Source organism: Buteo buteo, chromosome 10 (genome assembly GCF_964188355.1).
Source record: "Buteo buteo chromosome 10, bButBut1.hap1.1, whole genome shotgun sequence".
NCBI classification, from domain to species: Eukaryota; Metazoa; Chordata; class Aves; order Accipitriformes; family Accipitridae; genus Buteo; species Buteo buteo.
In genome coordinates this window covers 9,259,776-9,271,347 of record NC_134180.1, presented here as the reverse complement: position 1 = coordinate 9,271,347, position 11,572 = coordinate 9,259,776, and the positions used below count along the sequence as shown (strand labels likewise).

General features: G+C 53.9%; 1 long non-coding RNA gene across 1 annotated transcript; it reads right to left on the bottom strand.

Annotated features, from left to right (window-relative positions):
* Nucleotides 1-1,008: 1,008 nt before the first annotated feature.
* On the bottom strand, nucleotides 1,009-6,030 carry LOC142035890 (uncharacterized). Its single transcript, XR_012651980.1, has 2 exons — nucleotides 2,493-6,030; nucleotides 1,009-1,796 (listed from the first exon to the last, which is right to left on the bottom strand). It is a non-coding gene; the product is annotated as an uncharacterized LOC142035890 (long non-coding RNA).
* Between the last annotated feature and the right edge of the window lie 5,542 nt (nucleotides 6,031-11,572).

Below are 11,572 nucleotides of genomic sequence, written 5' to 3'. Positions count from 1 at the left end.
TATCTGCATGCCCATCCTTGGCTTGGAGCCTGACACCACCTTGTCCATGGTGGTGCCTGCATCCACCCAAATTTGGGCAGAAAGGCAACCTGAGTCCCATAACAGGTAAAATCTACCCAGGCATGGCTAGCTGGGCAAATGGGTTTGGGGAGAGCCCTGGAAAGCAAAGCCACCATGTCCCAGGCGCGCTCAGCCCATCGCAAGCGTGCTCGGGTTTCCTCTGCGGGGCCCCAGGGGGGAGAAGCTGGGTGGGTGCCCTCCCCACTGGGCAGCCCGTGTCCCAGCCTTACGCCAGGGTCAGGCGCCCGTATCACGCGCCAAAGCATCGCCACCGACTGGCACTTCACAGCTGCTTTGAGGTGCTGCCAGGGACTGTAGGTCACGACTGCCAACAAATCAGAGCCATTGTGCTCCATCACTCCCCCCCCCCTCCCTTTTTCCCCGTTAATAGCCCCTTTCTGTACCCAGGGAACGTGATTCTGCATCATCCCATCCCTCTGCGAACCCCAGCTCTGCTCCCACCTGGCTGCCTGTGCCCACCATAGATGATGTCCCAGCTGGGGCTCTCTGCGCTGGCCCCGCAGGAGGTGGGTGCACATCCAGCCCTGCAGTACCGCCCCCCCCCCAAAAAAAAAGTGCTTTGATTTTGTATCAGGGTATTTTTATTGTGTTGGTGCATTCAGAAAAGTCTCTGCCACCACAGTATCCGTAAGCCCTTCCACCAAAAATGGGTCTTATTCTCTGATCATTGCAAAAGCATTTCTGCCACTCACCCCACAGCTGGTGTTTGGTACCCAGAGCAGCGGTGCACAACAGTGGGTGCCCCAGTGTGAGGGCTTGAGCAGGCGGGTTGTTTGGAGACTCTCCGGGAACACGAGCCACCTAGCCAAGCTGTTGTTCTCATTTGTTATTCAGAGTTAAGGAAATCTGCACCATTCTCCCGTCAGCCTCCCCATCCCGGAGGATAATTGATGCTAACGTCATTTCATTTTGGTCCAGCTGCTGGGCTCAGGAACAGATGTTTTATTGTTCCAACTGAACACACAAAACCAAAAAAAACCCCGCAACCCAAAAAGCAACAAAAAACCCAACTAATTTGTGTTTGCGGCGAGGTTAGCTGCAGCTTCCTCTACCCAGAAACACGAGGAGACAGAGCAGCAGCCCCAGGGAAGAGCCAGGCCTCCAGGAAAGCTGAGATTTATACATCCAGCTAAGTGTCAACCTCCAACATATGATGCAACACACCTCCCCAAAAGCCTGCCATGTCCAACAGGCAGGTACTTCCAGCAGAGACCCATTTCCCCTGATACTAAGCTGTCACCTTCAGGTGGGATACACCGTAACAGCCTTCATGTCCTCCCGGGAGCAGAGATCCACCCTGGTATTTGCAAGGAGGAGAGCAGCACTTGGTTAAGAGCAAGGATTCATGCCTCTTCCAAGGAGCAGACAAAAATAGGTGCAAAAATTTGCCAGTGACACGTGCATCTTCAGTGCATGGGCAAATGAGCTCACCCTCTTTTCCAGCTCATCAAAAGCAGCCTGTGCATTTGATGCATCAGCACAAGACCGTGCGGCTTGCAGCCATAGGGGAGTGCTGGGCACCACACACATAGACACACACATTTCTTCAAGAGCACGGGATGAAGGGAGGAGGTCCATCACTTGCTCTGCAGCAGGTGCAGGACAATATCTGGAAGTCACAGGCTGGTCCAGCCAAGCACTCCACTAAATCCTTAAGCATTCCTGTGAAGCTACCACCAGGCAAGCTGTGGATCAAGTGGAAAACACTTCCCTGGCTGCCAAAAAGAGATCTGTTAAAAAAAAAGCTTGCTAAAAAGCCAAAAAAGAACCCCTAAAACCACCCAGGCTAATAGATATTTAATATTCATTTTGCCTCTAGCACTAATAACTCTATAGATAAGATTGGCACTTCTCCCATGCAGAAGAACTGGGAAACACTGGTATCTCTTACACAAACTGAGGAGGAGCTACCAGAAGGACAGGCATAGTTGGTCTCCTTGCCTCATTTGCAGAGGCACTTTGCTATAGGTGACACCTGGCCCTAGAAATAAAGGGCTCTGTAATGCCCACAGCAAATTGCTTGGGTAATTTTCCCTACATAGCCAATGCAGAAGGCACAGGGCTGCCTGTGAGGCTGACGTGAGCATCTTTTGACACCTCCTGGTGCGTGCCACATGCTTGGCATTATTTCTGGCAGCATATTGTGTTTTCTCCCTGTTCCACAAGAGGGAGGGTGGTAGGGATCCAATCCTAAGGGATCCAATCCTATACGCAGTGACATGAAACTCCCTGGTCCCCCTCGGGAGACCGCGCTGGACCTGGGAACCAGCATGTGGTTTGAAAAGCCCTGAGAGAGGAGAATGACCACAGCATCTCCTCTTAGCAAACCAACGGTGGGGGAAAGCCACCGACTTTTTGGGGTTGCAAATAAAATAGACCTCATCCATGAAGAGCCCTGGGCTCTGCAGTACCTGCGTTGTAAATCCAGTGGCCGAGACCCATCGTGGATCAGCGCCAGTTGTGACTGTCCCCTCGAGAAGAGCGCTGTCAGGGGAAGGAGTCCATAGGCGAACAACACAACAAGAGCAGTAAGAGGCTGGAGGTGGAAAAGAGCTGTTGGATCATCCTTCTCATTCACCTGGGTGAGCAGCAAGGATACGGAGGCAGTAAGTGTCCCCTCCTTTGCCTGGTGACAAGTTGCTCCCACTTCAAAACAACCTCCCTGCATCCCAGCTCTGGCCCACGGATGCTTCGCGCCTGCTCTAAGGCTGCTGCTTCCAGCATCCCAGCTGGCTTGGCAGCAGCCCGTAACCACAAGGGTGTTATATCTGCGAGCGGGTGAGGGGAGGTGTTAGAGAAACCATCACAGCAAGTTGGCAGGATTCAGTGTCTACAAGCCACCTCGTTTGCCAGCAGAGTCCCTGGGGGGGCGGTCCAGAGAGGTCACTGAAACCTTCAGGCAGTGACATTTTATGGGGACATGTAGGGAAGCAAGGAGAGGGCAGAATTCAGCCCCGTTCCCTGCACCAGCGGAGTTCAGGCAGGCTGGCTGCAAACCCGGAGCCGGGTCAGCTATAGGTACAGAGCCCAAAAGGAGATGTCGGAAGATGTCATGGAAAATATTTACTCCGTGAGGTCAGTGCACCCTTGGCTTCTCTTTGGAGGGGACTTTGAACACAGGAGGGCAGACGTTTCCCGCACGCTTCTGCAGGCGAGAGGCTTCCCTCGGCTGGAAAGACGAAAAGCACAAGTGGAAAGTTTTGTGCGTAAGGCAAAGCAACTGAGCCTTCAGCTGCTGGAGGCTGGGCACTTGCTATTAGGGGAAACAGCCTGCTTTGGAAAAAAAGGGGATGAATCTTTGAGAACAAGGCTTGGGAAAAAAAAAGAGGGGATGCTCCAGAGCAGAGCCATGGCCTGGCAGTATGACACCCAGGAGGTGCAGGCAGGCACTGGGTTGTGTATTAGAGGGAAAAAAATCACTCCAAAACTGTAGTGCGTTGGAGGTGAGGTGTGGGCAGAGGGTGGAGGGAGCCCTTGCTTTCAGCATGGACAGGCAGAAAGGACTCAGCATGCCCATGGGCCATTCCCTGCCCGCTCTAATGCCCTGCACAGCCGGCCAGCCTATCCCCATCACATCATCCTGTGCCACCACACCAGGGAAGGATGGCTCAGAAAAGAGATCCCAGTCCCCAAGTCTGCGATCAAAGGGGGTGGAGGGCAGGCTAGTGAAATGCCAGGCCACATATAACGGGGTATGTTATTCCCTGATGCAAGCCCACAAAGTGCTACACAGCAGCCGTGGAAAAGGCTGTGCTGTGTTTCTTGCAATAAGAACAGTGGTTTGCATCCCCTTCTCCTGGGGTTCGGCTCCGTCGCGCAGAGCTCCTCAGCACTGCCTTTGAGGTTCAAGCCGTGGTTTGAAAGTTCGTCTGGTTGACTCCTATCAGTGTATGTATCTCTGGATGAAAGCAACTGCCCCCCCCCCACATATGTGATCACCGCTGGGTGCTTGGGCCACCTGAACCGGGCGATGCCAAGCATTTGGGTAGCTCAAGCAAGAAAAACCATCTCCTAGAAGACCATCAGAAAAAGCAGAGGAAGATGTTTCAGACCTCGCAAGGAGCAGCTCTCAAACAACAACTCTCAGCTTGCCTTAAAGCAAGGATCTGACACTTTCTGCTCTTTCTGGGACCATCTCTTGCTATACTTTCCAGTTGGGCCAGCATCCCAGGGGACAGTTTCTCTCTTTATTTCAGGTTTAGCTCATAAAGTGACAATCTTCCCCTGGAGCCACCCCACGGGGGCTGTGACTCCATCACCCCTTGCAAGCGAAAGCGGGAAGGGGGAGCTCCCCGTGCCGAGGCGAGGCTGCGTCCGGCATCGCTGCCAGCAGTGATTCAAGAGGTGGGACTCCCGCCTGCCTGACTCACTCGCTGGCCATGCCAAGCCCTAGCGAGGTGCTTCACTTGCATCACTTGTTGCTGGAGATGATGAAGAGACCCTGTTCTCAAGAAGATTTTAAGCCATTTTAAGCCCCCACACATTCCTGTTTGCTAGTATTTCCCCCCCCCCCCCAGCTTTTGACTCACCACGTTGCCAACTCATCACTCCATTGAGCAACCATGGTACACCGTCGCTTCCTCCTCGGCGTATTCAGGCTCCCCACCCGTCCCCAGTTTGTCCCAGTCTCATCTCAGCATCCCAACGCCCCAGCTCCCTCAGGGCAGGGTGCCCATCGTCCTACCAAACATAGCCCCTGCTGAGATCGCTTGCCTCGAGAGTCCTCGGGCACCCTGTGCCACTCCCAAGACCGGGGTCTCCAGCACGGCACAGCCAGACCCTCACTCCCGGGGGGCTCTTCTAGGAGTGATAAAATCAGGAGGGCGGTCTTCTGCCCACCACCTTGCTGGTCCCCAGCTCCTCCACCCAGAGCCCCGGCACCCACCCGCCCAGCTGCCCCAGCCCCTCGCCTCAGCCGGGCACTACTGCAGCTGGGACACTTGAGCCCCGGCTCAGCTGTTGACTCCAGCCTGTCCCTGAGGAGTGGGATGAGGATGGGGAGCCACTCCAGGGTGGAATTTCACTCACTTTGGTGACCTCGTGCCTGTGGCGCACTCTAAAAGTACAAAGAAACCGGCGGGTGGCACGAAACCCACCCCGTTTCCCACAGGGGGCTGCTTGGCCAGGCCCTGCCTCCCCTGGCTGTGTCCACCTTTGTGAAAGAAATGAAGCTGAGGACTGAAAAAAAAAAGGCCAGATCCTGTCCTTCCCTGGTCTCGGCTGAAGAACATATTTAGAAATCAACTGGGGCCAATTTGCTGAAGAACTGGGCATGGGGTTGGGACGAGGCAGGCTCCACGTCCCCCTCACACTCCCTGCTTTGCTAAGCCAGGCCAGCCAAGCTCTTCCTATCTCCCCTGGGCTCTCCCATCCCTCTGAGCACCCCGTTGCCCCGCTCATCCAAATCTGCTGCAGGCAGGCCAGGCTGGGCACAGCGGTCCCCTGTGCCGTGGGGAGCCCATCCCCACCCACCAAGAGCATCTCACCCTCGTGGTGTCCTTGCCTCCAGGCATCTCCTCCGCTGCCACTTCAGACAAGCCCCAAAGCAGCAGCAGGAGCTTTTCTTCCCCATCCTCACCTGTGCAGCTTTATGCTCCGTAGTAACTAATTTCACTCCCATTCCTACCTACCCAGGTCTCGTGCTTGGGGTCATCAACACTCAGCCCCCACGTCAAGGTTGCTAGCAGAAACCATCTGCAAGCCTGACATGGGTCTAATTAATATAACTTGTCGTGATAGCAAAATCTCCTTCCCACCCCCCTCCTCTCGCATCTGGGGACACAGCGAAATCAGGACCCAGGTGCTCTGCCGTCGCCACCGCCCAGCAGCGGGTGTCCCCTCGCATGTCCCCGCACGTGTCCCCAGCTGGCATGCCAGCCCACCGCCGCTCTCAGGGACGAGGAGCCAAAGGGGACGGCAGGCAGCGGAGGTCATGGTTTCCCTGCGCGCAGCGATAAAGCAGCTCAGCTCTCCCGAGTGGCAGGGAAGGGAGGGAGGGGGACAAAAAGCCCAAGCGAGATGTATTTTTGCGAACAGGCAGATTAGGAGCAGCTCGAGGCGTGCTGGCAGCCGGCGCAGGAGAGCTGGTGTTATCTGTGAATGGGTGCAGGCTGTTACCCGCGGCTCCTGTCCCCGCCGGGATGGGGAGGTGGGGAAGGGAAGGTCGGGGGAGATGTTTGCTTCTCGGCCAAGTGGCTATTTCTGACATCGGGAGCCCGTGGCTGAGGCCAGAGAGGGTTTGCAAACAGCAGCTGGACCCAGGCTGCACCCAAGGAATATCCACCGCCCCTGGGCTGGAGAAGCTGCCCTGGCCCCCAGACCCTCGGTGGAAGCTCCCCGCCACGCTTCCCATCACTCCCAACCCACAGCCAGCAATGTCCCGTGCCCTGGGACACGCTGTCCCATGCACTGACACCCCAAGAAGCCATAAGGCTAGCGAGGTCCCCGGGCAGGGAGCAGCTAATGCAGGGCACTGATTGAGTTACAGGCCAGCGGTTGTATCATGTTTACCAGCTCCCCGCCGCATATCCTGTGCTGGGAGGATTCCTGGAAGCGGGAGCTGATTTCGCACCCCCTCCCCACGCCGCACTAACATGCAGGCTATGCCGAAAGCAGATCTCTGCACGTGACCGCCGCTGATATTACCCAAGCGGCTGACAGGGAGCAGCCAGCCCCTTCCTTGCTCTTCTCCTCCTCCCCCAGCCGTACGCCTCCTATCTCCAACACAGGGCTGGCTCCATCCATGTTTTTATTCTTCTTCCCCTCCTCTTAACTCTGTTTAACTTTTCCTACCTCTTAATTTAAAGCAGAGGTGGCAGCCCTGCTGGAGATGCTGGAGGTCTCCAAACCTTTGATGGGATGGTTAAATCCTGGGTTTCCTCCGCCCTGTGCCATTGGACTGCTCAGTGACACCAGAGCCCCAGCCAGCCACTTTGGGATGAATGAAGTCCTGGAGTCCAGACTCTCTAAGCGGTATATGAGCCCTTTACCCATGCAGGGAAACAGGGTGTGAGTCAGTCACAAACCCTGAGCACCACTTGCAAACCCAGGCACTAGGACAGCAATCTCAGGCCCCAGGGCACTGGGGTTTGAGGATGCTGCAACACCTTCCCTCCATCTGGCAGACAGGGATGGAGGCAGAGCAGGAAGATTTTCCTGCCTCCCCTGGGCCATGCACGGACATGCTGCACACCTCTGACAACACACTGCTACTCAGAAGCTCAGCCTGGAAATCTTCCCTGCATGGTACCTGAAGGCATCCTGTTGGATGTAGCTCAAGCTGTTTCTGCAGCCCTACCAACATGCCTTCTCCATGCCAGCAGATTTTGGGGTGGCAGTTGCTGGGTTGGTAGGTCCCCACCTCTGTTTTTTCTTTCGTATCTGGGCCAGCTGACTCAGCGAGATGGCAGGGTGCCCTGGGGCTACCACCCAGCCCATGGCGATAACACTTCACTGGGACTGAGCAGATACATCACTGCTGGGGAGCCTGGGAAAAGCAGCCACTTGGATTTCTCCCAGCCAGCCTCTCCTGCATCCCTGTTAACATCCTAGCGACATCCCTGAGAAATGGGAAAGGTTGGCCCAGCCGGGAACTGCGCCTCTGTTTGGAAATCCAGCTCCTTCAGCCTCAGTGCTCGTGGGCACGCAGAGGACATGGCTCGCCACTACCTTGCTCACACTGCCCTGTTCCCTGAGCCCCTCTGTGCCTCTGATCCCCTCGGTGCAGGGCAGAGGGAGATGAGTGCTTGTAGATGCTGGTTCAAAGCGCTCGTCAGCCTGTATACCTCATTTGCAGATGTGAGCCCTTCTGGACAGGAATTGCACATCCAGCATCAAGCAATAGGCAGCTCCACAGTCAGGAGGACAGCCCCGGCGTTTCGGCCCCGTATAAAACATTTATGCTCCCTCCCTTTTTGGAACAGCATCACCCACAGCTAGGCTTTACCTGGTGCCCTACCTGAATTACCATCATTCGTGTAACGTCTTCCAGTGTGGGGTTTCAGATGTCCAGCATCTCCATAGGGCTCCTGATATTACTTGCTCTCTGATTTGCTTTAAATACATCCCTTCTTAAGACAGATTGTTTACGTCTTTTGGAGGGTTTTGTGTGTCTAAATCTTTCTATTTTCATTCAAGATTTCTTTTTGAGATAGGCTGGAAACTATCCTGAGTTGCCACCAGGGCAAAGGTTTCCCTCGGATGTATTTACACATTCAGGAAGACAAACTACAAGATCTAATCTTGCAAAGACTCATGCACATGTTTGACTTGAGACACCTGCACCATTCCTTCATGGCAAGTGAAACAGCTTCAAGCTGAAAGTTAACCTACACCTACTGGGTTTTTTTCTGGTGCGCGTTTCTCCCTTGTAAACAAAGAGCCAAACAAAGCACCTTTGCTGCCCAATGGAAAATTCAATTTGGGCAAAAAAAAGCTTTGGAAATAAATGGTTTGATTTGCAAAGAGTCAGCATAGCATCCACCCCAATTGGGTGGGCTCTGAGAACACAGGTGGTGAGTACTGCCGCAGGAAAATAAGGGGGAAAGAGAAAGGGAAGGATGGGAAAAGGAAGAGCAGAGAGCCTCTGCAGGACTGCAGGGAAATGCCATGAGCACCCCCAAATTTCCCAATGCTCAGCACTGTTGCCACATGGGTATGGATCAGCTCTGACACCACATGGGCTCTGGATCCCCATCCCACACGGGAGAACACCCTGTCCCCAGCCTCCCTGGCACACCAACAACTTGGGAGGGAATCCATGCTGATGCCATGGATATGAGTAATCTCAACACTGTCTTTTAGTGTAAGCATCCCCTCCTGTGACCTCCTCAGAGAGCTCCGGCTTCTCTGCAACTTGGTCTCTCCCATCACATCTATGTACTTTTGCCCCCTTCCTGCACCAAACCCCCCTCCCACCTTCCTTTAATTACAAATATCATGTAAGCCCAGGCAAAAACCCAATTAGCAGCTAGGCTCCTGTCAGCACCTATTATCTCCGTGTGTTAGCTGCGTCCTTAGGGAACTGCTTAAAAAGAAAGGCAGAAGGACTCTGCCCACGGGCAGGAATTTTCCACCGGGTAGGTACAGCCAAACTGGGTCACACGATGCGGTCCCCCGGCTTGCATTGCCCACCGGCACCGTGAGATGTAGCTGTGCCAGCAGGCAGCCCCTTCCTGCACTGCCTGAATCCCTCTGTCTGGGGCATTGCCCAAAAGAGGCACCTTTCACGGGCCAGTTGAACCTGAAACATCCCCAACCTTATCCCAGGGGGACGGGCTCCAATCTCCAAATTCATCCCACAGGGCCACTAGCTCAATTGGAACTCGCTCGACGTGACCTTGGCACCAGGCTTCACGCATCAGACGGTTTCACGTTGACCCCTGTCGTTGGGACACGGGGACTGAGCAGAGGGATGAGTCTCTCGGTGACGGGTCTCTCTGTCCCATCGAGTTGCCTGCAGGAGTTTTAACGGAGTCCAGCCCTGCTGGTGTTGCTCAGGAGATGATGAGGACCGAGGACTGTTTGAGGAGGAGAAGATGGGGACCAAGGGCTCTTTGAGGATGAAGCCATGTCTGGGAGGGAAGGCATCCTCACCTCTGCTGGAGGGGCACTTCCTTGCTGCAGCACAGAAGGAGCCTGCTCAAGCTGTTGCAAACCAGCCGAATAGCTGGCAGGGCAGTCCAAACTGCTTCCCCCAGCCACAAGCAGTGAGATCCAGAGGGTTTCCAGGGGAAAACTCCACTGCCCGCTCCCCAGCCCACTTCCCAGCTGGCAACAGGCTGCCTCCGGCTCCCTGCCACCCCACATCTGGAAGGGAAGTATCAGGAAGAGACACGCTGGGCACTTCCCTCCTGCACATCTGGGAATTGAGAGTGTTGTTTCATTGTGCTGGGGCAGGGAGGGTTTCGCTGGTGTTATTATTCCAAGCTGGCCCAGAGTCCTAGGAAAACAAAAGCTTCTTCCTTGCCAAAGGGAGGGCTCGCTAGAGGCAGCCACTGGAGACGAGGGCTGGGCTATTCTCTGGGCTTCTAAACGCTACATTTTGGTGTTTAAATTTAGCCCTAGATTGAAATTTTGCAGACATGAGCCCTTCTGGTGAGCCAGCAGCCTCGCCAGCATCAACACTAGCTTTTGCCACGCAGTGCGCCAAGCAAGCATCCTGCCTTCCCCAAGAGCTCAGCCTCCAAGCCTCCAGCCTCAGCAGCAATGTGCTTCGTGGGACAGACCCCTGGCTGCCCATCAGCAAAGAAACCACCCAGATGTGCTCCCAAGAGCCACGATGGCTGGACAAGACAGTCTAGTTGGAATAACAAGGTTTTTTGGCCATTAGGTCTGCATTGAGACAAAGGAAGGTGCTCGCAAATTTTTCTCTCTTTAGGCAGAAGACCAATTTGACCAAAGAGGACTTTCCAGAAGCAATGGAGATGTCAGGTGTTGAGAGCTCTGACCATGCCCTGTGTCACCTGTTTTTTCCCTGGGGCACAGAAAGTCATTACAGCTTTTGGCTTTTTGTACTCCAGCCCTTAAGCTTTAGGATACCAGTCCTTGCCTGGGAAGGGAGCCAAGCCCCACACTTCTATTCTATCACTATTATTGCTATCCATTTTCCCCACCTTACTCCATAGCATGGTAAATGGCTTCAAGGAAAAGAGCCTTGCTCACAGCAGGTCTCTTCTCTACATTTAGGCCCCTAGATGTGATAGGCACTCTTTCTTTCTCCCAAATACATAATTTAAAGGCTCCAGCCAGAAGTTGTTTCCATAGCGCTTGATCATACCACCTGGGAAGGTGGGCACAGTCCAATACTTGCCAAAGGCTGTCGCCTCCCTCCAGCCCCGCTGCCAAGCTCTGTGGCCTCTGCTTGAGTTGGCCATTGGAGTTACTGCAGGCAAATAAGGAATCAGGAGGAATGCTGTTTTATTTGCTGGAGTTCTGCAAACAATTAATATGGCCTTGTCCTTTGGATGAACCTGGTTTGATAAGGATGCTATTCATATTACAATGATTCCTTAAGAACAGAAAGTTGAATGCAAGTGAGCAATCCAGCTCTTGTCTGCTCTACGCCTGCAAGGGAAACATGCCTGCAGGCTTGCGCTCCCGGGGAAAAAAAAGAGATGCTCCAACCTTTCAAGTCTTTTCTGCACAAATCCAGTGGTGCATGAGAAGTACCCTATAAATGAGGTGGAAGAAACAGGGAATAGTGGGGAATCACTCCTATATAACATGACCCAAGGTCATTTCACACAACAGCTCTCCTGCAACTGCTTTCCCCAAAACACTATTCAGCCCCAAATCCAGACCTCTGGATTTGTTCAGAACTGCTGTATATGGCCACTGGCTGGCTGATAAGCACTGGAGTAGGATGTGGCTGAAGAGAAAACCTTACATTCAAAGGGCACCTAAGAATAGAAATATGACGATAGATCTTCTTTAAGATGAATGGACTAAAAATTGCAAATTTTTTTATACACAAATTAGAGTACTAGACTAA